Source organism: Agelaius phoeniceus, chromosome 33 (assembly GCF_051311805.1).
Source record: "Agelaius phoeniceus isolate bAgePho1 chromosome 33, bAgePho1.hap1, whole genome shotgun sequence".
Taxonomy (NCBI): Eukaryota; Metazoa; Chordata; class Aves; order Passeriformes; family Icteridae; genus Agelaius; species Agelaius phoeniceus.
The window spans coordinates 2,036,190-2,062,303 of record NC_135297.1 but is presented as its reverse complement, the minus strand read 5'-3'; the positions used below and the strand labels follow the sequence as shown (position 1 = coordinate 2,062,303).

Below are 26,114 nucleotides of genomic sequence, written 5' to 3'. Positions count from 1 at the left end.
GGCACTGGCCTGAAACCTGGCCCAGGGGCAGCTCCAGGCCCAGCAGGCCCCGTGCTCCCCTGCCAAGGTCTCTCCGGGCCTCTCCCTGCCAAGCTCGGGCCCTGCCACACGGACACCTGGGCACTGAGAGCTCTCTCGGGGGCTTTGTCCTTTGCAGGCAACCGTGGTGATGTGGAAGATCCTCCAGGTGCCCTGTGTCCCACATATGGTGACAGTCTATTTCCCCCGCCTCTTTGTGCATCTGCTCTCCCAAGTGTTCTTCAGCACTCTGGATATGCCAGAGGAGGTCGATGCCTTCTGGAAGGGATGCCAGGAGCAATACGGCCTTGCCACCAGCCCCAACAGGTGCTCCATCCCACTCCTCCTGTCCCTGCCATGTCCCTGGCCAGGAGCCAGTGCTCCCAGCGTCACCTGGCCTTTGCTGCGCACGAAGGTTTGCAGTGCGGACCCTGAAGTCCCTGCTCTGCCGCATGCAGCACCAGGATGTGGTGGTGGCAATGGAAGGCAACTGTGGCTGGGACACGCTGCTGTGTGCTGACACCCACCACTATGCCGTGGCTCTGCTGGCCAGGTGAGAGCCCCTTCTCCCCACAGCCTCTGACATTTGTGCTCCGGGCCCAGGGAGCTCCACACAGTCCCTGTGGTTGTGGGTCAGAGGGCCTTGTCACCGAGGGATGGCCAAGGAGACTGGAAAAGGCTGGCAGAGGAGGGTGCCCAGCAGGAGCTGCCTCCCAAATAGCCCAGGGCCCCTTGCAGGATGCTGGCGAAAGAGCAGAGCTCTGTGCATCAGTCCTGGCAGAGCTTTGTCCCCCTGGCCCACAGGCTTGGCTCCTTTTTCTCCTGCCAGGGAGATGTGCTGTGTCTCCATCCCCTTGTGCTCCCACATCGCTCGCTACCTGCTGCGGCTGCTCAGCACACAGGAGCCACGCTGGGAGCTGCCCGCCCTGGCCTTCCTTGTGGAGGTGAGCCTGATGGTCAGCGCTGCCTGGCTGAGCTGCCTGCCAGCTCTTTGCACTCTGGGAGCCGCAGCTGCCTGGGACGGTGCCCGCGCCCTGTGCTGCTGCCCAGCCCAGGACTGTGCGGCTCCGGGCTGCTGCCGGCCGGCTCCCCTGTCACTGGCCTGTGCCTTTCAGGTCCTCCAGTTCCTGGACTTGAGTCAACGTGGTGCTAACAGTCCTGCCAATCTTGTCAAGGCAGCTGCAGAGCGAGTGCAGAGAGAGGCATCGCCTGGCGCTCAGGGCCCTTCTTGAGCTCATTGAGGAGCCCTTCATGGTGAGAAAGGGGCAGCAGCTGAGGCTGAGCTGGGGAATGCAGTCGCTTGGGCTTGGCAGGGCCTTGGGCGCTGGGGCAGCTGCTCCCAGCTCTCCCGCCTCCCCGTTCAGCTGCCCGAGTGCTTGGGGGCAGGCCTTTGGCCTCTGGGCCCTGCGGCAGCAGGATGGCATTTCACAAACTTGTGTTCCGCACAGACCAAAACAATGTGGAGCCTGACTGAAAGTCTTGTGCAGTTCCTGTGGGATGCAGATGGAGAGATAGTTTTCATGACAGTCATGCTACTCAGCTTTATCATCTTGGACAGCGACACGCTGATGCCCGGCCCCATCACACTGCAGCTGCTTGAGGCGCTCCTGCCACTCTTTGACCACGTAAAGCTCACTGCCCCCAGCCACGGCCACTGGCTGCTGCCCGCACACTGTGTCCTGTGCATTTGCAGGCCTGCGCCAAGCTGAGCCCCGTGCAGCCGCAATGCTGAGGTCTTGTCTTCTTGCTTCCATACAGAACAATTGGCAGGTTCAGCTGATCTCCATCCTGCTCTTCCGAACATTGGTGACTCTTCCACAGGAAAGGGAAAAAAAGGCCTTGAAGACACCCCTGCACCAGAGCCTGCTGCTCTTCTTCCACTGCCATGATGGCAATGGGCTTGTGGCACAGGTGAGGACTCGTGGGCTGCTGCTGTCCCCCTGGCAGGGGGCTCGGCTGCCTCCTGGCCTGGCGCCTGCCGGGCTGCAGCCTCCTGCAGGCCTTGGCACAGGGACGCGGGTCCTGAGCCCTGGGCTGTGGGGCCAACTCCGCGTCTCTGCTGCTCTCCAGGCTTCTGGGAAAACGCTGCTTTGTGTGGCCAAGTTCCTGAAGAGGAAGGATCTTGAAAGACTGGTGAAGAGCCAGAATCTGTGGAAGTTCAGCAAGTGCCTGGTAAGGAGGGCCTGGAAGCCCCAGGCTCAGCCCAGAGAAGCCCCCTGAGGGCGGTGCAGGCAGCGCCCGGCCCAGGGGCTGAGCCCGGGCCCAGCCTTCCCTCCTGCCGCTCTCTCCAGCTGGCAGAAGACAGCAGCAGAGCGTCCGAGCACCTGCGCCGGGCCCTGCCCTACCTGCAGAGCCCACAGGAGTCCCTGCGAGCGGCGGCCATCAGGTTCATGGGTGAGCCACGAGCCCGGGCTCCCTCCCCGGCCCGGCCCGCCGCAGCTCGGCCCAAGCCCCGCCTGCTGCCCCGGCAGCGCCAGCCGGGCCCGGCGCCGTGGAGCCCCGCCTGGCCTGGGCATTGCTGCTGCTGCCCTCTGGCAGCCGTGCCCTGGGGCGGCAGCGTGCGCCAAGGGCCGGGCTGAGCCCTGCCGGGCCAGCAGCCCGTGTGGCCACAGTGCCGGCAGCGCCGCTGGCAGGGAGCTGTGCCGCTGGCGCCCTCACAGGCTCTGTGTTCACAGGGATGGCCGCGCGGCACCTGAGGGGGAAGAAGGAAGAGCTCTGGCTCATCTGCAACGGTGAGTGAGGCCAGCGGGGGCTGCCGGGGGAGCTGCAAGCCCTGCCCCGGCTGCCGAGGGCTCTGCTCCCTGTGCGCACCAGGGCCAGCGTGGGCAGAGCACACAGAGATTTCAGGGCCAGCCGGGGCATTCATGGCCAGCAGCTTCGGGCTGGTCCCATTGGTGCCTGCTCCCTCCTGGCCATGGCTAGAGCCGGCTGCCATGGCCCTGCCAGGGCGCTCTCCTCGGCTCCCCGCAGATGCGGCATCTGACCATGGCTCTGTCCCTCTCTCTTTCAGCCCTTCAACACCTGACAGAGGACACCAGCAGTGCCGTGTCAGACGTGGCACTTGCAACATTGCATGTCCTCCAGGCACTGCAGAGTGAGCCATATTCCCTCTTCCAGAAGCTGCAGGATCTGCTCCGCAGGGCATGGAGGACTCGGCCTGGTCTCTCGGCGCTCGGCTGGCTGTGCTGCTGCAGCTCTGCAGAGAGCTGATGCCAGAGGCTCTGTCTGCTGGGACCACCTGAGGCAGCGGGAATTTTCCATTGCTTTCAGATTGTTCTTTCCTTCTTTTTGTTTTTTCTCTAGTATATGAATATAGAGTTTGTTATAATACCCAGACTCCCAGGAGCTTTCTTTTGCTACCCAGGCTGTGCAGGGCTTAGGGGAAGAGGGGGTCAAGGGTGCCTGTGCTCGGCCAGCTGCCCAGGTGTGCAGTGTTGCAGGGAAAATGGCCAGAAGCCCCGTGGCCTTTGGTGGTTCTGCGGAAGCTTTTGTGCTGGTGACAGAGCGGCTGGGCAGGGCCCGGAGCTGCGGGGATCCCTGTGAGAGCGGTGCCTGGAGATGGCCACAAGCCCTGTGCCAGGCAGGAAGCGCCCTCTGTGTCCTCCTGCCCGTGTGCTGCTGGCTGGATTGCTGAGGGCTCCCGGGTGCCTCTGGATGGGGCTCCTCTGGAGCTGCTGTGGGGCTGCGGCGCTGCTGCCGGGCAGCTTGGCCGGGCTGGGGCAGCCCCTGAGGGGCTGGGGCCATGAAGGGATGAGGGGTTGGGAAGCCCTGACAGGACACGGCAGTGGGAAGGCACGAGGGGGATGTGTGAGGGAGTGGGTGGCTGTAACGTTGGCTGGGGAGGGAGTGAGTTGGAGACAGAGAGAGCACTCACCCCAATGTTCATGTGGCAAACAGAGAGCATTTATTCTCAAGCCCTTCCTTCTAAAGGGCCTTTGAAAAACCCCGCCTGGATAATTTCATTGCTCTGATCTCTATGCCTTGTTAGATTCTGGACAGTGAAATGCTGCAGCCCTGGGAGAGATGTGACTGGGTGAGGCCCCTGGCAGTCAAACCAGGGCTGGTACATTCACACAGCACGAGCCAGCCTGCCCTGTGACACACGGCAACAGAGTGCAAGGCACAGCTCCGGGTGCTCCGCAGGAACCTCAGCTCTGGGAGCACTGTCTGCCCCAAGCTCCAGGGGCTGCAGTGGGAGCCCGGCTGGGCTCTGCCCCGGGGCCATCCTGCAGGGACAGCTGGACACAGGGAGCATTCCCTTGCCACAAACAGCCAAGCCAGGGCTGCAGGGCAGCTGCTGCAGCATGGACTGCACTGTTGTGTGCTGTGCTCTGGGGCTGGGGCTCCCCGCACAGGGCACTGGGCTGGAGTGCCACAGGAGACAGAGAAGCTTCAGCTTCAGCCTAATTGAGGTGGGTGCGTGGGCTGGGAAGAGTGAGGAGGCTCAAGGTGATTCACAGAGCTCATCATGCTTCAAGGACGAGGAAAAGGGAGAGGGAGCTCAGCAGTGAGGAGAGCTGAGGGCTGGAGAGTGGCTCTGAATGACACTAAAATCCCACTGGACCTCTGAGACATTGCTGCTCCTCAGCCAGTGACAGGATGAGTCCCTAAACCTGGGGCCCTGCCTTCCTCATGGTGAGGGGCACCAAGGAAGGCAACAGTGTGATGGAGACTGCAATAGGCTGGGAACTCACTGGGGGAAAAGAGGGAGCAGTTGGGAAGTAAAAGGCAGGTGGAGGAGAGAACTGTTCAGAGAAGGGCTGAGCTACAATTGGAGCAAGAGCAGGAGGGCAGGACATGTGCCCAGCCTGCAGCCAGCCAGGGCACATCCAGCCTTCAGCAGCTGCCCAGAGCAGGATGCTCCTGTGCTCGCTGCCATCTCCCAAAAGCTCTGATCCCACCCTGCCAAGCAGACGGGGACCCACCTCACGCCCTCCCCCGCTGGAAGAAAAGCTGCTCCCAAACCATGTCCTCAGCCTTCTCCAAGGGCACAGCCCATCCACGCCGCAGCTGCTCCCAAGCACTTCCCAATCCAGACTGGAGCCCACCTGGAACGCTTCCTCTAGGAAAATATACAACAAATTATTGGAAATAGATTACAGACAAAGGGGCAAACAAGAAACAAGGTCAAAAATCTTATCTCTGCCAAGGGCTTGAGGAAGGCCCAACCCCTGCATGCCAGGGAAAAACCCACCCACGGGTGAGGGAAGCCCAGGCTTTCTCCCTTCCCCCTGCACTGCCCCCCACAATAACGGTGACCCCAAAGCAAACAAGGGCAGTGGAGCAGCCCAAGCCCTTCCTTGCCTGCACAGCAAAGCAGCCCCTGCACAGCTTCTGGAGTCCCACCTCTGCTCCCACCATGGGGCTTTGTTTGTGTCGGGCTGGCTGCCCCAGCCCCAGCCCCAGCCCGGGGCACGGTGGGTGCTGGGGGCTGTTGGCAGGGCCAGGAGCCCACTCCCATTTGTACCCACCCCAGCCCATGCCCCAGCCCTGCCAAAAGCAGCTGGGCAGTGACTGAAGGATCAGCTGCACCCGCCCCAGAAAACGGGGAACCTTTGGTTCCTGGCCAGGCTGTGCAATGCCCAAATCTGGGAGCATTCCCCTGTGTGTGGACTCATCTGCAAATTCCCTGTGGAGCCTGGCTTTGAAGAAGGTGCCCCAATCAAAGTCCAGCATCTTCAGCTGGCCAGTGACCAGGTCCAGGAAGAGGTTATCATCCTTGGTGTCGTCCTCGCTGTCTCCAGCAGCAGCAGCCCCACCTGGTACAGCTTCTCCAGGGGCTCCTTCTCCTTCCCTGGGCTGAGACCAGGCTCTCAGGGTTCTGCCCAGGGCCCCAGCTGTCAGGGAACCAGGACAAGCAAAACCAGCTCGGATGGCAGCCACCAGTGCTGGGCAGAGCAGCTCAGCTCCAGCACAAGGGCTGTGTGTGCCCATCTGATGAGCCCTGGGCAGTGACACAGGACAGACAAAAAGTCTGGGTTCCTTTGCTACTCATTGCCAAGGCATGTGTGGGGCTGTAACTTACTAGGGCCTGCATCAAAGTGTGCCTGTGGCTCTCTCCATTCTTCTAGGGCAGATGAATATCCTGCATCCCAGGATGACAGAACAGCTCTTCCAATGAGGGCCTTTCCAAGTCCAGCATGGATAAACACCGCCTGATCAGATCTTGGCACTCTGGGCACAGAAACCAGAAACCGCTGGGCAGTTGGAGAAGGCTCCTGTTGGCTTTGCCCCACTATTCCCGTGCCCAGGCCTTGCTGGATGTGCTCAGAGCTGGGCCTAAGCTTTCCCATCAATTCCCTGTTTTGGAGGAGAGCAGGAGAGCAGGACATGTGCCACCTCCTCAGCAGCTGCCAGAGCGGGATGCCCACGAGCCCGCTGCTGTCTCCCAGCACTGGGATTCCCCCCGTGGCCAGAGATGAGGATCCACCTTGAGAGAGCCCTTGTGGCAGCGAGAGCTGATGGTCCCAGCTGATGTTCTGGCCCCTGCTGAAAGGGTGCTCCCCGCAGACCATCTGGTGCAGCAGGATGCCCAGGGACCAGATGGTAGCTGGCTTGCCATAGTACCAGCCAAAGTGGGTCCATTCCAGGGGGCTGTATGACCGTGTTCCTATGGAATACAGATGGAGTTCAGCAGGGGGATGCTGCTGCTCCCAGAGCCTGGCCCCAGCATCCCGGGGCGTGCGGGGGCTGCCCCAGTGGCACACGGGGTGACCACTGCCCTCTCGCCAGCACCTGGGACTTGTGTTGACTTAGGGTTGGAAGAGAAGCCACTGGTGTTGGAAGAGGGCTGTGGAAACCCTGGCAAGGCCCAACCATAACAAGGAAGAACCCACTCAGTGCTGGTGAAAAACCATGCTGTTATGAATTCGAATGAGGCCAGATTTTGAGAAGGAAATAGGCTCTCATTTATCAAAACAAACTACAGAGGACAGGGAGTTTGAGATAAGCCCAAATTCCCACGCAACAACCCAAAGATAATAACATGTCCCAAACACGCTGGGTTTCCCCCCATATAGTACATCCCTCAGAAGGAGAAGAACCCCAACCCAACCAAACCCTCATTTTATAACCCCTCTCGGGTCCAGGATTGGTGGGGTTTGGATCCGCACGTTGATTGGTCATTTTCCGGTGTTCTCATTGATCCTTATTGATATTCATTCTGGAACAATCATTTTCTCAGGGCGTCGAATGATTGGTCAAGTCCCCTGTCCAATCACCTCCCACCCCCCTTCGACTATCGCCCCCACCAAACCCTGGACCTCCCATCCCCAGGACCCACAACAAACACCCATCAACTCACCCCAAAACAACAATTCCCAACCCAGCCCCAATTCAACACAAATTGAACACCATTTATAACAATGCCCTCATCCTCACTGCCTTCATTGCCCCAAAAACATTATGAACCCAAAGCAAACCAGGTGAGTGGAGCAGTCCAAGGCCTTTCTCACCTGCACACCAAACCGGCTGGGGCTCAGGTTCTACCCCCTGTCTCTGCTACCCCACCCACAGGTGTTTTTGTTGGGCTGCCCCAGCCCCAGGCCCAGTCCTGGGCAGAGTGGCTGGCAAAAGCTGCCAGCAGGGCTGGAAGATGGCTCCCCACTCAGCCCTGCTCAAAAGCAACTCAGCTGAAATCTCAGTGCCATGAAGGGCAGCAAAAGAGAGAATCCCTGCTACCACACCCAGCTTGGGCTGTGAGATCTTGGGCCATGAGATTCCGGGACCAGGAGCACACCCCTGCGTGGGCTCACCTGCAAAGTGAGTGTAGGCTGTGTCTTGCAGGCAGGTGCCACAGCCAAAATCAATCAATTTGGCCTGCCCGGTGTGCAGGTCAAGCAGGATGTTCTCTGGTTTGATGTCCCTGTGCAGAACCCCGCAGCTGGTGCAGTGCTGCACGGCCTCCAGCACCTGGCGGAACAGCTCCCGCGCCACCTCCTCGGGCAGGAACCCCCGTGCCCCAATGAAACGCTGCTGGTCCTGACACCGCTCCAGGCGCTTCAGCAGCATCAAGATGACCTCTCGGATCCAGGATTGGTGGGTTTTGGATCCACCCCTTGATTCATCGTTTCCAGTGTTCTCATTGCTCCTTATCAATATTCATTCTGGACCAATCAATTCTCAGGGCATCGAATGATTGGTCAAGTTCCCTGTCCAATCACCTCCCGCCCCCCTTCAACTATCACCCCCACCAAACCCTGGACCTCCCCTCCCCAGGACCCACAACAAACACCCATCAACTCTCCCCAAAACAACAATTCCCAACCCAGCCCCAATGCAACACAAATTGAATGTAATAAGTAGCAATACATTTGTTCATTAATTAAATCAATAGCTCAATAATTACAAAATGTAAAAGCAATAACTAAATAGCTAATACCGCTTGATTCTTAAATGTGCAGCCACACATGGTTGCTTGGCTTGCAGGAATCGTATAGTGCTTTGGGAATTCCATGGTAAAGATATACCTTATAAGGAAAAGTTCACCCAGAGGTCACAGAGGAAGGCTGTAACAACAATCCTTAAACTCACAAGAATTGCTTAGGCTTGCAGCAATCGTATAGTGTTCTGAAAATTCCACTGTATAGATATGCCTTATAAGGAAAAGTTCACTCAGCAGTTAAAAGAGGAAGACTTGGAGCCTTCATCCCATGACCACCAGAAGGCAGAAAAAGACCCCCTAGCAACTGAACGAGCAAGCGCAAAAGACAGACCACGTCATCCCTGAACCCGGGAGAGGAAGGCAATAAAAGGTGAACCTTGGGGATAGGAACGGTGCGAGCCTAGAGGAGCGGAGACTCCCGGCCGCCCAGCGCTGAACTTTGCTTATTCTCGATTGCATAATAATAAATATAATTATATGATCCTTAAATCCAGTGGACTCATTTATCACAATCTGGTGCCGTGACTCGGATCCAGAAAACGGGGTTGGTTCAAGAATCCTGGGGGGGTGCTCCACGACCTGGTGGCCCTGGCCTTCTCACCCGGCCCTCATCTGGGCTGACAAACCTAAATTCGGGAATAAGCAAGGAAAACACTGGTAACCCTGTAAACTTTGTGCACGAAGATCCAAGCGACAACGCAGGACGCGTGAGTATACGAGGTGCTGGCTCGGTTGGGGTTGGGATCCCAGGGCACGGTGAATGAGACGTCCACCTGCGGACGACGTGAGAGGGACCCTCAAGTAGTGCGGTTCTCGTAGCCCATGAGGGAGCGAGCCACGACCGAGGGGTTTTGTGTGTGTGTGTATGTGTGTGGAGGTGCCTTGGAAGATGGGGCAGAAGAAGAGCAAGCCTTCTGATCCCATGGGGGAGGGTCCCCAGTTACCCCCAATACCTAAGGACAGTCCGTTAGGATTAATGATCAAGTATTGGGGTGACTTTCCTTCCAGAAAGGGGAAGGATAAGGCAAAAATGATAAATTATTGCATGGTAGTATGGGGAGGTAAGAATCTGGATTCAGGAAGTATATACTGGCCTGTTTTCGGATCCTTCGAGGATTGGGTCTGTCAAGCCCTGAACATTTATGTGAATTCTAAAGAGCCGGTGAACCCGGAGGAGAGTGCACATGCTAAATTATGGTTGGTAGGAAGTAATGAGCAAACAGCTAGGCTGTTCCCCCTTAAGGGAAGTCAAGGGGAGGAAGACAAAAAGAAAAAGTCTTGACCGGAGGAATATGTTCCTATTTATCCTCCCCCGTATATACCACCAGCTCTCCCTGAACCCCCCCAAACACACCCCCGGCATCGGCCCCTAATAGACAGCAGGTCACGGACTCCCCGGATTGCAGGAGGCGTACTCGGAGTCAGATGAGGACAGTAATTGAGGAAGGAGAGAGCAGTGGGTTGTTCCCTCTCAGGGAAATAGCATTAGGAGGACCTCAAGCTGGGATGGGGTTTCTCACTCTCCCCTTGAACTCGGGAGATGCCCGCGAGTTTAAGAAAGAGATGGGAATATTATTAGAAGACCCTATAGGAGTAGCAGAAAGAGTGGATCAGTTCCTAGGGCCAAACATATATACTTGGGTGGAGATGCAATCCATTCTAGGCATCCTATTTACAACAGAGGAGAGAGGGATGATTAGAAGGGCAGGAATGAGGATTTGGGACACCCAACACGTTCAAGGTCCCGCAGCTGATGTGAAATGGCCCTTGCAAAATCCCAGCTGGAACAATCAGGACCCCAACACTTGTGGTCATATGCAGGACTTAAGAACCATCATAATCCAGGGCATACGAGAGGCTGTGCCCCGGGGACAAAATATAAGCAAGGCGTTCAAAGAGTGCCAAGGAAAAGATGAGACCCCCACTGAATGGTTGGAAAGATTAAGGAAGAGTTTTCAGTTATACTCAGGGGTGGACCCAGAGACACCAATGGGGCGAGCGCTCCTTAAAACACAGTTTATAGCCAAATCATGGGAGGATGTTTGAAAGAAATTAGAAAAGTTAGAGGATTGGCAGGACAGAGGACTTGATGAATTGCTCAGGGAGGCTCAGAAGGTATATGTTAGACGGGAGGATGAGGCACACAAAAGACAAGTTCGGATGATGGTGGTGGCAGTCAGGGAGGGACAGCAAAACAACCCTCCACCACAAGAAAGAAATGGCATGAGGAGAGGTCCCCGGGATTTAGGAGGACCTCCAACTGGAGGGAGAGAAGGAACAGTGTGCTACTATTGTGGTGGAAAAGGACACGTGAAGAGGGAATGCCGAAAAAGGCTTAGGGATTAGAAAATGTTCAAAGAGGATTAGGGGGGTCAAGGGCTCTATCTATTGGGGACCCAAATGTTATCGGAGCCTTTGGTAAAACTTAAGGTGGGTCCCCAGCAAACCCCCATAACCTTCCTTGTAGATACAGGGGCTGAGAGATCAACAGTTCAGTCTTTGTCCCTGGGATGTAAGATTTCAACTTCCACAGTACAGGTTATTGGGGCAAAAGGAGAACCCTTCAAGGTTCCTGTAATTAAAGATGTCTAAATAGAATCAGGGAAAAAAATAGGGGTAGGATCACTGCTACTGGTCCCTGAAGCTGATTACAATTTATTAGGAAGAGATTTAATGGTGGGATTAGGGATAAATATAAATATTGAAGAAAAACAGCTGAAAGTCAGGTTGTGCCCCTTACGGGTCACTGATGAAGAGAAAATCAACCCAGAAGTCTGGTATACCCCTGATACAGCAGGAAGATTGAATATAGAGCCCTTCACAGTCAATATTCAAAACCCAGAAATCCCAGTAAGGATAAAACAATATCCCATGTCAGATGAGGGGCAAAGGGGACTAAAACCAGAGGTAGAACGGTTAATACAACAAGGGCTCTTGGAACCTTGCATGTCTTCCTTCAACACCCCCATCTTACCTGTAAAGAAACCAGACAGAAAATACCGATTAGTACATGATCTAAGGGAAATAAATAAGAGAACCATTGCCCGGTTCCCTGTAGTAGCAAACCCCCATACATTGCTCAGTCAATTGAAACCAGATGATCACTGGTATAGTGTTATAGATTTGAAAGACGCCTTTTGGGCGTGCCCCTTGAAAGAAGAATGTAGAGATTATTTTGCATTTGAATGGGAAGATCCTGATACCCACCGAAAGCAACAACTAAGGGGGACAGTGCTCCCACAGGGATTCACAGAATCCCCGAATTTGTTTGGGCAGGCACTAGAGCAAATAATGAAATCCTATACCCCGGACCAAGGAATAACCATTGTTCAATATGTAGATGACCTTTTAATTGCCGGAAAAAGCGAGGAATCAGTTAGAGAAGAAAGCATTAAGCTTCTGAACTTTTTAAGTATCCAGGGGCTGAAGGTGTCCAAAAGTAAATTGCAATTCGTAGAAGAAGAAGTGAAGTACCTAGGACACCGACTTAGTAAAGGAACTAAAACACCAGACCCAGGGAGGGTTAAGGGAATCCTCTCCCTTCCTCCCCCAAGAAATAAGAGACAAATCAGGCAGCTACTGGGTCTTGTAGGATACTGCAGACAATGGATTGAAAACTTTAGTGGTAAAGTAAAATTTTTGTATGAAAAACTAACTGCTGAAGGTTTGATGAAATGGACTGAGGATGATGAATCATTAGAACAATTGAAAGAGGAATTGGCTAATGCCCCGGTGCTAAGCCTCCCGGATGTTAGCAGACCCTTTTATTTGTTTGTTAACACTGAGGCAGGAGTAGCATTTGGGGTACTGGCTCAGGACTGGGCTGGAAGTCGAAAACCAGTAGCATTTATTTCTAAAATACTAGACCCCGTAAGTAGAGGATGGCCAACATGTTTGCAGATTATAGTGGCAACAGCCCTCTTAGTGGAAGAAGCTCTCAAAATTACCTATGGAGGAGAACTGAAAGTCTTTACCCCCCATAACATACGGGCAGTATTGCAACAAAAGGCAGAAAAATGGATAACAGACTCAAGACTTTTGAAATAGCAGGGCATTTTACTGTCATCCCCTCGGTTGATACTTGAAACCACCTCTCTGCAAAACCCCGCTGAATTCTTGTTTGGAGATCCACAGGAGAATTTAACTCATGACTGCTTACATAGCATAGAAAAACAAACAAAAATTAGGCCGGACCTCAAAGAGGAAGAACTGGAAGGGGGAGAAAGGTTATTTGTGGATGGGTCCTCTAGAGTTGTTGAGGGAAAGTGAATCTCTGGATATGCGATTGTGGGAGGTGAAAATTTGGAAATAATAGAATCTGGACCTTTGAGTCCTAGTTGGTCAGCCCAGGCCTGTGAGCTGTATGCAGTATTGCGGGCTCTAAAATTCTTGGAAGCTAAGGTTGGGGCCATCTACACGGACTCAAAATACGCCTTTGGAGTGGTACATACTTTTGGGAAAATTTGGGAAGAAAGAGGGTTAATAAACTCCCGAGGAAGAGAATTAATACATCAGGAACTAATTACTCAGGTACTACAAGCTTTAAGAGGCCCAAAGAAAATAGCAATCGTACATGTTAAAGGACATCAAAAGGGTCTCTCCCATTTGATCAGAGGAAACAACACAGCAGACAGAGAGGCAAAGGAAGCTGCTCTCAGAAAATTCCAGGATCAGGGGATAAGGAGAATGTGAGATGATGAGAAAGTTCGAGTCCTGAGCTTCACAGCCCAGGAAAAGGAGAAATTAGACAAAATGGGAATAAAAGAGAATGGGGGTATTTGAAAATTGCCAGATGATAGGGAGGTACTGCCAAAATCTATGGCCCGAAGAATAGTGCAGCAGCTGCATGACCAGACTCATTGGGGAACCCAAGCCTTAGTAGATCAGTTTACTATTAAGTACATGTGTATAGGAATTTACGATATAGCAAAACAAGTAGTTAGGGGATGTATAACATGCCAAAGAGTCAACAGACATCAGGCTCGAGAAAGGATTCCAGGAGGAAGGGAATTAGCACACTGACCTTTTTCACATGTACAAATAGATTTCACCGAGCTACCGAAAGCAGGGAGATACAAGTACTTCTTGGTACTGGTAGATCATCTAACCCACTTTGTAGAAGCATATCCTACATTGTGGGCTACTGCAAATGTGGTGATTAAAACCGTGCTGGAAGAAATAATCCCTAGGTATGGACTAGTAGAAATATTAGACTCTGATAGAGGTCCCCATTTTGCAAACAAAGTACTGAGAGAGGTAACCATGGCCTTAGGCACTAAATGGCAATATCACACCCCTTGGCACCCTCAAAGCTCAGGGAGGGTGGAAAGGGCAAATGGAGAAATCAAGAAGCAACTCAGCAAGCTCATGGTAGAAACTAAAATGTCTTGGGTCAGATGTTTACCCATGGCATTGCTAAACATGAGAACCCAACCTAGGACGGATGTGGGAATCTCTCCCTTTGAAATGCTCTATGGAATGCCTTAGGACTTAGAACTCCCGGGGAACCATCCTTGCATGCAAGACAGTCAAATTCAGGGTTACATACAACAGTTAATGAAACGGAGGGAGGAATTAAAACAAAAAGGGTTATTGGTACAAAGACCCCCTTTGGATATAATAATGCATAGGCTTAAACCCGGAGATAGGCTCCTAATTAAGACTTGGAAAGAGACATCCCTAACACTCCAATGGGAAGGTCCCTATGTTGTCCTGTTTACCACAGAAACAGCCATCCCAACTGCTGAAAAAGGCTGGACACATGCCAGTCGAGTGAAAGGGCCCATCACTGCAGACACCCCTTGGGAGGTGACCAGTCGCCCTGGAGATCTACGGCCAACCCTTCGGAAGGCACAGGGACCTGCGCCAGCTGGGAACGTGAATGACTGAATTAGGGGACAGAGAACTACACCGACTGAGACTCTTGGTAAGAAAACCCCTACAGGAACTGGAACAGGAGTTCAAGTGCCCTCTGCTGTGGAAAACCTGGAATGAACTGACACTTGCTCTTTTAGTAGTTGCTGAAGTGAGGCGAGAATTATTCAATTACACCGAGTGTCTTAAAAGTCGGGAATCTTCTTGTCGGGCATGGGTAAAAATCTTTTGTGGGGACTGTAAAGACAAATGGTGGATTCTTGTGGTAGGCCAGGGACAGGCGCTCGGAAGATTTCGGGCTGTAACGGAAAGTTACAGGAATCCTTCTACCCCCTCCCCATAGATAAGGATCACCCTTGGAATGTAGCCAGACGTGTAGCCCCCCTAACCTATGCATGCCAGTAACTTTCCACTCCACACTAACCCTAGAAAGTATAGCCAAACCCCTGTCTGACGTAGAGAGACCCCTTAGTCCATAAATACCCTTAAGATCTCTCAATAAACGCCTTTAACCGTCCACCACATTGGTGTCAGCGTCCGTTATTGGCCACAAGGGATCCCACAAAAGGAGATCGAAGTGCTGGACCCCTGAAACCAGGTCATCGCGGCCTTCACAAGAAGGCAACATAGTGGTGCCGAAACCCCGGGATCGGGACAGAGGGACGAGTCCGGGCGACGGGAGTACTCCTGGCCAGGGGACAGCACTCAACGCCGGAACGGCCGTAACGAAGAAGGGGGACGCCCCAGAGACCCGCGATTCGTATGGAAGCGATAGCGAAGGTCGTAAGTTTGATACATATGCAATCGGGAATCAAATGTGAGCTCAGGAATTTTAATCTCGCATTGACGAGACTCCTAGAAATTGGGGTCATTTCTCGACCCATAGATATATTACACCCTGGGGTGTGGCAGAAATGTACTGTCGCGCTAGCAGAGGACACAAAAGCCACAGGCAGCAGCAAAAGCCTGAAAGCGTGGGGGAAGGCAGAAGCCGCCCTACGCAAAGCATTAGAAGAACAGGAGACGTGGAACGTTGCGCGCTCCTGTTTGTTAATCGCGCCACAGCAGGGGGAGGGGGCGGGAACGCGAAACCCCCCTGGTGGTGACTCGATTGAGAGCGGGGAGACGGGGGGGCCGGGCGCGACCCATCCCTCCTCCAGCCCAAAGCCCCCGGAGCTCTCAGAGCCCCCGGGGGACCCCCTGACCCCTTCAGGGGACCCGCCGGGGCCCACACCACCTCCGGAGCCCCCCGGGGTGCCCGCGGACCCCTCGCCCAACCCTTCCCCGCCGCTAGCCGACTTAGCGCAAGAAGCGGAGGGACTCGCACGGTCCTTTTGGGAGGGGCTGGCGGCAGAAGCCCAAAATATCGAGAGGGCAAGCGCGCGGGCGAGCGGCGGAGGGGATCCGCCGCCCTACCCGTTTGAATATGGCGCGGGTGGCCGGGGAGAGGGGTGGAGCCCGCCGCCTCACGGCGGGAAGAACCCAGAACCGCGGCCAGCCGCGAACACGCATGCGCGGGAAACCAGCGCTGAGCCCATGCCCGGCCGAGAGCCGTGGGTCCCAGCAGACGCGCATGCGTGGGGGTGCAACAGAGGGCAGGCACTCGCTCGGGAGCCGCGCCCACTGATGCCACCATATATGGGAGAGATCCCTCCCTGCGGGAGGCAGGGCGAGCCCAGGGGGCGGCACCGCCAGCAACATCAGCACCGCCCCCGAGGGGAGGAGCGGGGCCGTAGCCGGACAAAACGGCAGCAGAGACCAGAAGTATATTGGCAGTCGACTTCCGACTCTGAAGGGAGCCACAGCTCCCCAGATCGCTCTGCGGAGCCCACCGAGTCCAGCAGCGACTCGGAAGCAGAGAAAACAGAATCAATGCGGTTTCGGACGAAACCAATTAAAACTTTTAACACAACCGGGAACCAGCCCCAATACGAACTCACCGACTGGGGTAAAATCAAAATCGAATGCGCGGAATGGGCATCCGCAGCATCGGTGCATGCCTTCCCGGTGAGAATTACAGGACCCCAGGGGAACCAGCAAAGAACGTATACTCCCGTTAATTCCAAAGACGTTCAAACAATCGTAAAAGCCATTTCAGAAAAAGGAATTAACTCAGGGGTAGTTTCCACTCTCGTGGATGGTCTTTTTAGCAATGATGATTTACTCCCTTTCGATATAGTGCAAATAAGCCGTATGCTTTTTGATGGGGCGGGTTTGATAATATTTAAGCAGGAATGGACGGACCAATGTGCAACCATGCTCGCTCAGACGGCGGGGGAAGGGCAGCCACTCCACGGGTCGAGTTTATCTAGGTTGTTGGGGAAGCACGACGAAGTGGCCACACCCCAGCAACAAGCTGCACAGCTTCGGATCGAGGAAGTCAGGGCGACTTCCCGGGCGGCCAGAGAAGCTATACGCGCCGCATCCAGGCTGGTGGCCAGACCGACACCATGGTCGACCATCAAACAGGGGGAGAGTGAAAGCTTTACACAATTTGTTGACCGCCTTCAGGCTGCCGTGGACTCTTCTAATCTACCCGCTGTCGCAAAAGGCCCGGTGGTAACTGACTGCCTTCGGCAACAATGTAACACCGTAACCAAAGATATATTGCGTTCCCTACCAGCCGGGGCCAGCCTGGCTGACATGATTAAGCATGTTGTGAGGGAAGAGCAGCTGACCCCACTTCAGGCAACCGTGCACACCCTAACCAGTGTGATGGCCTGCTTCAAATGTGGTCAGTCAGGTCATGTTGCGGCTAACTGCCCCCAGCCGGCACAGCGTCCCCAGGCAACACCCTCGCCCCAACAGCGCCCCAGAGGGACCTGCTGGAGCTGTGGGAAGAGAGGTCACCTGGCTAGGGACTGTAGATCCCAGCCCCGGGGAAACGGGAGAGGGGGGGGGCGTGCGGGCCATATTCAGCCCCCTCCCACTATGGATGCGAGACGGCCCATCTATGCCAACCCACAGTGGGGCAGGGGATCCTCATACCCTATGCTCCCACAGGAGGCAGTCAGTATCGCACCCTCGCCAGCGATACAATGGCAGAGCTATGCAGTACCACCAACCGTACCCTCACACCCCCCATCATCACAAGCCACGCAAGCGCTACAGGACCAGCAGGGGACACCCCAAACCGGGACCCCTGGGTGGCCCTGGCCATGAGAATAGGGAAAGAACCCCCGAGGGTGTGGGGGACATGCCGCCTCTATGGCAGTCAGGACCCCCACATCGTAGGGCTTCAGTTTTGGGTAGACACGGGATCAGACTGCACAATTCTCCCTCAGCGACATTGGCCCAGACATTGGCAGTTTAAGGAAGTCCCCCCAGTGAACGGGGTGGGGGGACAAACCCGGGCGTGGAAAAGCACCCAGCTGGTGGCTATCACACTTCACACAAACAAGGGACCAGAACAGACAGTAGCAATTTACCCCTACATTTTGCAAAACTCTCCGCCACTAATAGGAAGGGATGTCCTTGCTATGCTAGGAGTCAAGATTACAAATTTATCATAGGGGCCACTGCTGTACACCCTCAGCTGCCGATCAAATTGACTTGGAAATCATCAGATCCTGTTTGGAGGGAGCAGTGGCCTTTGTCAGAGCCTCGAGTGGCAGCTTTGCTGGAACTGGTCAACCGTGAACTGCAAAAGGGTCACATAGAACCCTCCACCAGTCCATGGAACACCCCTGTGTTTGTAATCCCCAAAAGGTCTGGAGAGGGTTATCGTCTCGTCCACGACCTGAGAGAAGTGAACAAGACGATTCGACCCATGGGTCCGGTCCAGACACTGCTACCCATGAATTCAGCCATCCCTGAAGGACAGCCATGCGCAGTACTGGACATCAAAGACTGTTTCTTCTCGATACCCCTGCATCCAGACGACAGAGAACGCTTTGCCTTTTCCGTCGCGTTTCCAAACGGTAATCGGCCTAACCTCCGTTTCCAATGGAGGGTACTTCCCCAGGGCCTAGTGGACAGTCCGGTTATCTGCCAGATCACCGTGGACAGAGCACTGATGCCAGTCCGACATTCCTACCCTGCCGCAACCATCATCCAATACATGGACGACATCCTGGTCGCTGCACCATCGACGAGCCAGGTGGACCACCTGGTGTCTGTGATCACAGAAACCCTCCGGGCCAACGGCTTCGAGATCGCAAGCGCAAAGGTCAAGAGAGGACCCTGCGTGACCTTCCTGGGAGTGGGAATCACAAGCTCCTACGTGACTCCTCCCAAGGTAAGGATCAACCGGGATATCAGGACACTTCACGATGTGCAATGCCTGGTGAGATCGCTGCAGTGGGTCCGCAATGTCGTCCTGATCCCCCCCGAGGTCATGGATCCCTTATATGACCTCCTGAAGGGACAACACCCCTGGGAACCCAAGGAGCTGACACCACAAGCGGCGAGCTCCCTCGATTTCATTGATCAGCAAATGTCCACTGGCACGCTAGCCAGGTGGAACCCGGCCATGCCCCTGGACTTATACATACACTTCACGCCAAAGGGCGGAGTGGGGGCACTGGCACAAGGGCCTTCTGAAAAGGCCCGGCCGATTCAATGGGTGGTCCTCGGGAGACCTGCCCGTGCATTCTCCCCAGGAGTCGAATGCGTCGCTAACCTCATCAGGAAAGGCAGGAAACTCGCCCTGAGACACCTAGGAACTGAGCCGACAAGAATACATCTTCCCTTTCGCAAGCAACCGTCTGCAGAGTCACCCACAATTTCAGAGCACCTAGCCCTTGCTCTCACCGGCTTCGGAGGAGAAATCTCCTACTCAGCAAAACCGCCCTGGACTCGGCTGCTGACCATCGTCGACATAGACATACCGCCAAAGGTCAAGGACCGACCGCAACCAGGACCGACAGTCTTCACAGACGCTTCCTCCACGACTTCTACGGCAACGGCAGTGTGGCAGGCAGGAGAGCAATGGCATTGCATCAAAGCATGTGACCCCACACTGTCAGTGCAGCAACTGGAAGCAACAGCAGTAGTCTTGGCGTGCGGACTTTTCAAAGATGAACACCTCAATATAGTAACAGACTCTATATTCGTGGCAAGGCTTTGCCTAGCCATGGCAGGACCAGGTGTGTCAACATCTACAGCAGCCCTAATGCTGGAAGAAGCGCTCTCTTCACGACAGGGCACCGTATCCATCATTCACGCCAACAGCCACGACCCAATCAAAGGTTACTTCCAAACGGGCAACGACAAGGCGGACGCCGCAGCAAAAGGCGTATGGACGTTGCAGGAAGCTCGTCAGCTGCATGAATCACTCCACATCGGGGCCAAGGCCCTGGCGAAGAGGTGTGGGATTTCAACAGCAGACGCAAGGCATGTGGTGGCTACCTGTCCCCACTGCCAGAAGTCACCCCTGTGGACCAGTGGGATCAACCCGAGAGGTCTCAAGCCTTCACAAATCTGGCAGTCGGACTTCACCTTGTGTCAACTGCTGAAGCCCCGAGCGTGGCTTGCCGTGACAGTGGACACTTTCAGCGGGATGATCGTGGCCACACAGCACCCCAAAACTAACTCTAAAGCCACAATTCAGCACTGGCTGACAGCCATGGCGTGGCTTGGCATCCCCAAGCAGATAAAAACTGACAACGGTTCCAATTTCACCTCCAAACCAGTGCAAGAATTCGCCTCGAAATGGGGCATCACACTAGTACAGGGTATCCCATATAACAGTACTGGGCAGGCCATAGTAGAGCGGGCAAATCAGACCCTGAAAACCAGGCTGGAGGTGTTGGCAAAAGCAGAGGGTTTTGCCAATTCTATTCCCCCGGGAGATCAGGCACGCATACTAGCAACCGCTTTGCTAGCACTGAATCAATTTCCTAGGGGGGATGAGACAAACAGCCCTGTCCAAAGACACTGGGCCACCAGAGCTCTAGAGGAAGGCCCACAGGTTGCAATTAGAAATGAGCTAGGTGAATGGGAACAGGGCTGGAGGTTGATGCTCACGGGACGAGGGTACGCAGCTGTCAAAAAGGACGGCGAAATTAGGTGGTGTCCACTTAGGTCAATCAAGCCTGACCTTCATAGTGGGCGGGACAAGACTGATGAGAACTGTGAGTTTCTATTTACAGGACATGCTTATCGGCCGTCCCCGGGATGCGTACGTTCCCCTCCCAGAGGAAAATGACAGCCCACCGAGCCACCGGACAGCACCTGAGAGACCCACACGGGCGAGACCCAAGCAAGCGCGGTGTTTCTGCGTGATTATGCTATTGGGGCTTGTCGCCGGAGGACAAGCCAGCCCAGACTACTACCCTCATCAGCCCTTCAGGTGGGTCATGCAACATGTTGCTGGTGACAAGGTGCTCAGAGTCATCACCACGCCGAATGCCCCGTCCTTCACGCTTCACATCACCGACCTGTTTCCGGAACAACCAAAGGTAGACCCCCATTCTTCACACGCCACGCACATGTACCTATCTTACTGGTGCCCAGCCTCAAACCCAGGAAAAAGTTATTGCAATCGCCCTGGGTGGGGATACTGTGGACACTGGGGCTGCGAAACAATAGTTACAGACGCCAGGCCGTCAGGACCTGGGTGGGACCCACAAGAGCCTGACAGATTCCTACAGTTCACCTGGGCGCCCGCAGGTTGCAAAACACCCGTCTTCCTCCAGGGAAGTTTCTATCGAAACCAACATAAAGTCCCCAAATTTCGGAAATGCACTCACTATAACATGACAGTTTTACAGCCGAATCACCCTAGCTGGGCCGTGGGCAAGGCATGGACAGTAGTCCTTCAAGGGTCAGAAAAGTGGGTGAATGTGCGAATTACCAGATTCCCACCGTCAGCACCCAGAGCAGTCGGGCCCAACAAAGTGATCAAAAGCACACAGAAAGGGAAAAATATGACCTACCCCAAACCCTTACCCACAAGGGTCACCGACGTCCTGACTGGCGATGAGGAAGCCTTCCAGATAGGCCAATCAGCCAGCTCAGACTCGAACCCAATCCTTCGCATGTTAGAAGCTACCTTTTTATCCCTAAATGAATCTAACCCGAACCTAACCGAGTCCTGCTGGCTTTGTTACGATGTTAAACCCCCCTTTTACGAAGGAGTCGCTTTAGATACCCCGTTCAGCTATTCCACAGCCGATGCCCCCCGCCAGTGCAGATGGGACACACCCCGCAAAGGAATTACCCTGAGTCAAGTCACAGGTCAGGGCAGATGCTTTGGCAATGCAACCCTAGCTAAGCGGAAAGGCGACGTCTGCACCGAAGTAGTTGAGCCCGACAGGAAGAATAATAAGTGGGTAGTCCCATCCACATCTGGGATGTGGGTTTGCCAGAGATCTGGAGTAAGTCCCTGCGTGTCTCTTGCCAAATTCGATAACTCTAACGACTTTTGTGTTCAAGTTCTGATCGTCCCTAGGATCCTGTACCACTCAGACGAAGAGGTGTACCACCTTTCCGAAAATAACAACCGGCTCCACAAGAGAGAAATATTAACAGGTATAACTATCGCAATGCTGCTCGGCTTAGGAGCGGCTGGAACGGCAACAGGTGTCTCAGCCCTAGCAACTCAACACCAAGGACTGTCCCAGCTGCAGATGACCATCGATGAGGACCTGCAGAGGATCGAGAAATCCATTTCCTTCTTAGAAAAGTCAGTCTCTTCACTCTCAGAAGTGGTCCTGCAGAACAGGCGAGGACTGGATCTCCTGTTCATGCAGCAAGGGGGCCTGTGTGCCGCCTTGAAAGAAGAATGCTGTTTCTACGCTGACCACACAGGAGTCGTTAGAGACTCCATGGCAGAACTCCGAAACAGACTGGCTCAGAGACAGAAAGACAGGGAAGCCCAACAGAACTGGTTCGAATCCTGGTTCAACCAATCACCATGGCTAACCACCCTGATTTCTACCCTAATAGGTCCATTGGCAATACTGCTTTTAGCTGTTACCTTCGGGCCATGTCTGCTGAACAAGCTAGTCTCATTCGTTCAGGCCCGCATAGAACGGGCTAACATCCTGTTCCTGGGACAGCCACAATTCCTGTGAATTCAACAGGAGACACTGCCAGTCACGAGAGACTTGCCTGGCAGAAACTTACTCAGGTTTCCCAAGACCCTTTTCCCTAATCAGATCTCAACTTCCTACCTCATTTTAGTGCCTATGTATAAGACTACCTCGTTCATTTGTGAAAGAGGGGGGGGAAGTGTGGTAGGCCAGGGACAGGCGCTCGGAAGATTTCGGGCTGTAACGGAAAGTTACAGGAATCCTTCTACCCCCTCCCCATAGATAAGGATCACCCTTGGAATGTAGCCAGACGTGTAGCCCCCCTAACCTATGCATGCCAGTAACTTTCCACTCCACACTAACCCTAGAAAGTATAGCCAAACCCCTGTCTGACGTAGAGAGACCCCTTAGTCCATAAATACCCTTAAGATCTCTCAATAAACGCCTTTAACCGTCCACCACATTGGTGTCAGCGTCCGTTATTGGCCACAAGGGATCCCACAAAAGGAGATCGAAGTGCTGGACCCCTGAAACCAGGTCATCGCGGCCTTCACAAGAAGGCAACAGATTCTCCAGTCACATTTGGTGGGGAGTGCATGGTGTCTTACTTGTGATTGGGATTGGAGAAGAGCAAATCCATTAAGAGCCTTAAGAGAATTTATAAGGATCCCTGGAGAGCGGGAGATCCCTGACAGAGAAGCAGCGTCACTAGTTGAAAATGTAGAACAGAGAAGAGATTGGGCCCTGGCATGGGAATTCCAACACCAATTGCATAGGATCACACGCCAAAACCAGACAGTCATATTGACTACCTTGTGTAAGATGGGAATGCACGTTCCTCTGGGGTGGCAAGTGAGGCCTGATAAGTGGAACAGCACGATTCGCCGCTATTCCCGAGTCTATCAACAACAAAAACGTAGAGAACGTAGGGAAGAACGACACAACTCTAGGAAGGCAGGAGAAAGGGAATAAAAGGCAGAGGGTGAACCCTAAGTAGGTGTGGGACTCAGGCCCTGTAAAGCTCGCTAGGGACGGCAGAGAGTCCGTCGTAAAATCAAAGAAATGCTTTGCAGGAGACCCTTTGCCTGGAGGCCTGACAGCCTGCCCTTAGGAGTGGGGGCAGGAGTTAAGGAGAAAGCCCAAATAATGCACCCCCTGAAGACCACCCCTGCTGCTGAGAAGATAATGATCCCTGCAGAGCAACGCACCCGGGCTGGCAGGCGAGGCAGAGAGGTGAGGAGTAGTGGGGGAGAGCAACGGAGCACAGGAACAGGAACGGAGCACAGGAAAGCCCCAGGTAAAAGAGATATGAGTACAAAAGGAGAAAGAAATTTGTTGCTAGGACCCTGCACTGCTTGGCGAGCTACCTTAATTATTATAACCCTGAGCCTCCGGGTTGCCTGGGGAAACCCTCATCAGCCTTACAAAGAGAACATGATCCCCCTAAATAAATGGACCATGACCCCTGACTGGTCTCAGGCCTTTTTGCAATCTACCGGATCTATGGGGAATACCACAGGTTTAAGTTTACTAACATTAGTACTGCATGACAGGCTGCCGTATGCTAGACACGAATGGAAGAAGCAGAAAACCTGGCAGCTTCAAGGAGTAGTGGGAGAACAAATTAATATTGGATGTTGAATGGTTAATGGGTCTGACTATACTAACGCAATTGCAATCAGTGTTTCCATGGGTCAGGAGGATAAACAAATAGCAGATTGTGCATACCCAATAACACGAGACTGCTGGCAAAACGTCACATTAACTCACACTGCAGAGGTAGTCTGTCTCTGGTCAAAAGATACACAGGGCCTTTCTTTTAAATTTATAATAGATACTAAAACGCACTCTACCACTGCTGAACCTCACAATATCACCACTCCACCTGCACCACCAGTTATACTCCCCCCAAAAGTTTTCAAAATTGGACCTTATATAATCAGGAAAACTGGTCAACAACAAATATTATTCAATCCAGCATGGTCTCTCAAACTGGTCGAACTGCTGAGGCAGACCAATGTTTCAGACATCCAGCCAGCTTGTTCTCCGTTTTTACAAACATCCTCTGAAGGCTGGACCATTTGGCTCTGGAAACGCAGCTCTTTTAAAACAAGGAAACCTAGAGATGAGACCGGTGTTCTAGGCACAGGATTGGGAATTCTGAATAGCATTGATTCGGAAGTACTAATGAACAAATTGGCTGCTACGACTAGAGATCTGTCCAAATTACAGCAACCACTGAAGTCATCTCTGTTAGCCTTGGGGACACACCAGTGGATGCTGTCAAACATTTTGCCAAATTGGGAAAGAGTAAATGTGAACAATCACAAATTGGTGATTGATGCACTCAGTGCTGCACAAAATACAGCCCTCAGCTGTATCCAAGCACAATTGTGGATGCAGTCAGTTTCTGCCTCAATTATAAGAGAAGGCGAGGAAGGCACTTTCCCCACAGAAATTCGGAAAATAATCTGGGACAATGCCAACGATTTTGAAAGAGAATTCCAGTCCTGGTGGAAACTGGTGAATTTTACCTATAATGCTATTTCAAATAGAGCTACTGCTTTTGTCTTGACCATACACAATGCCTCTGTACATCTAGTTTTTCCTGTTCTTGAATTAGGAATAAACCATGACAGAGCTGTTCTCTATCCTATAGAACATAGGGGATGGGCCCGTCAGTTTGATGACACATGGCAAATGTTGATTTGGAATCTTGTATTATCCGAGAACAACTGGGGTTCATCTGTGAAGGCAATGTAATTATAGCTCAAGATATCTGTTTAGACACGGAGCAAAACATCTGTCATTTTGAGATTCGGCCTAACGAGACTTCTAAAACAGTGCTTACATCCATAGGCAATGGATGTGCGTGTTTTAGAACTATTTTTGATTCTGTGCTTGTAGATGATATTGTGGTGGATACAAAGAATCACTCCAACTTCTGTGCTTGTAACTTCACTAAGATTACAGGGTGTGATATCACTCATGAAGCTCAAGTCACCTCTCACCACCTATTACAATCCAACTACACACTGCTTCACAAGCTAATGCCCACCCTGATTGGGATGAACTTCACTCTAATGAGACAACTGATGCTCCATCAAGACCTGATCCAAATCCTTGAGAAAATCAAGGAAAGCGGACAGAAAACCCTGGTGACTGTTCATCATGACGCAGGAAAAATACACCGGGTTATAGAGAGGGTAAAGCAAGATGGCGAGCACGGGTGGTGGGATACCCTGTTCGGGTGGGCTCCTACTACCACAGGTGTCCTAAACAGTATATGCCATCCCATTGTTGTTCTTTTGATTCTGATTGTGCTTGGTTTTATTTTGTCAGCAGTTCTATTCGTTATGAATTGGAATATGATGAAAAAGCTAAGGAAATTGGCATCTATAATTAGAGCACATAGCTTAACTGATGAGGAAACTCAGTTAATGCTTGCTAGGAAGGAACTAAAAGGATTTAATGATCAAAATTGGTAAAAAAAAATGGGGGACTGTAATAAGTAGCAATATGCTTGTTCATTAATGAAATCAATAGCTAAATAATTATACAATATAAAAGCAATAACTAAATAGCTAAAACTGCTTGATTCTTAAATGCGCAGCCACATATGGTTGCTTGGCTTGCAGGAATCGTATAGTGCTTTGGGAATTCCATGGTAAAGCTATACCTTATAAGGGAAAGTTCACCCAGCGGTCACAGAGGAAGGCTGTAACAACAATCCTTAAACTCACAAGAATTGCTTAGGCTTGCAGGAATCGTATAGTGTTCTGAAAATTCCACTGTATAGGTATGCCTTATAAGGAAAAGTTCACTCAGAGCTTAAAGAGGAAGACTTGGAGCCTTCATCCTAC

At 53.0% G+C, this 26,114-nt stretch overlaps 1 pseudogene; it reads right to left on the bottom strand.

Moving 5' to 3' along the window:
* Positions 1-6,085: 6,085 nt before the first annotated feature.
* Positions 6,086-26,114, bottom strand: part of LOC129131840 (serine/threonine-protein kinase pim-1-like) — a 155,752-nt pseudogene continuing 135,723 nt past the window's right edge.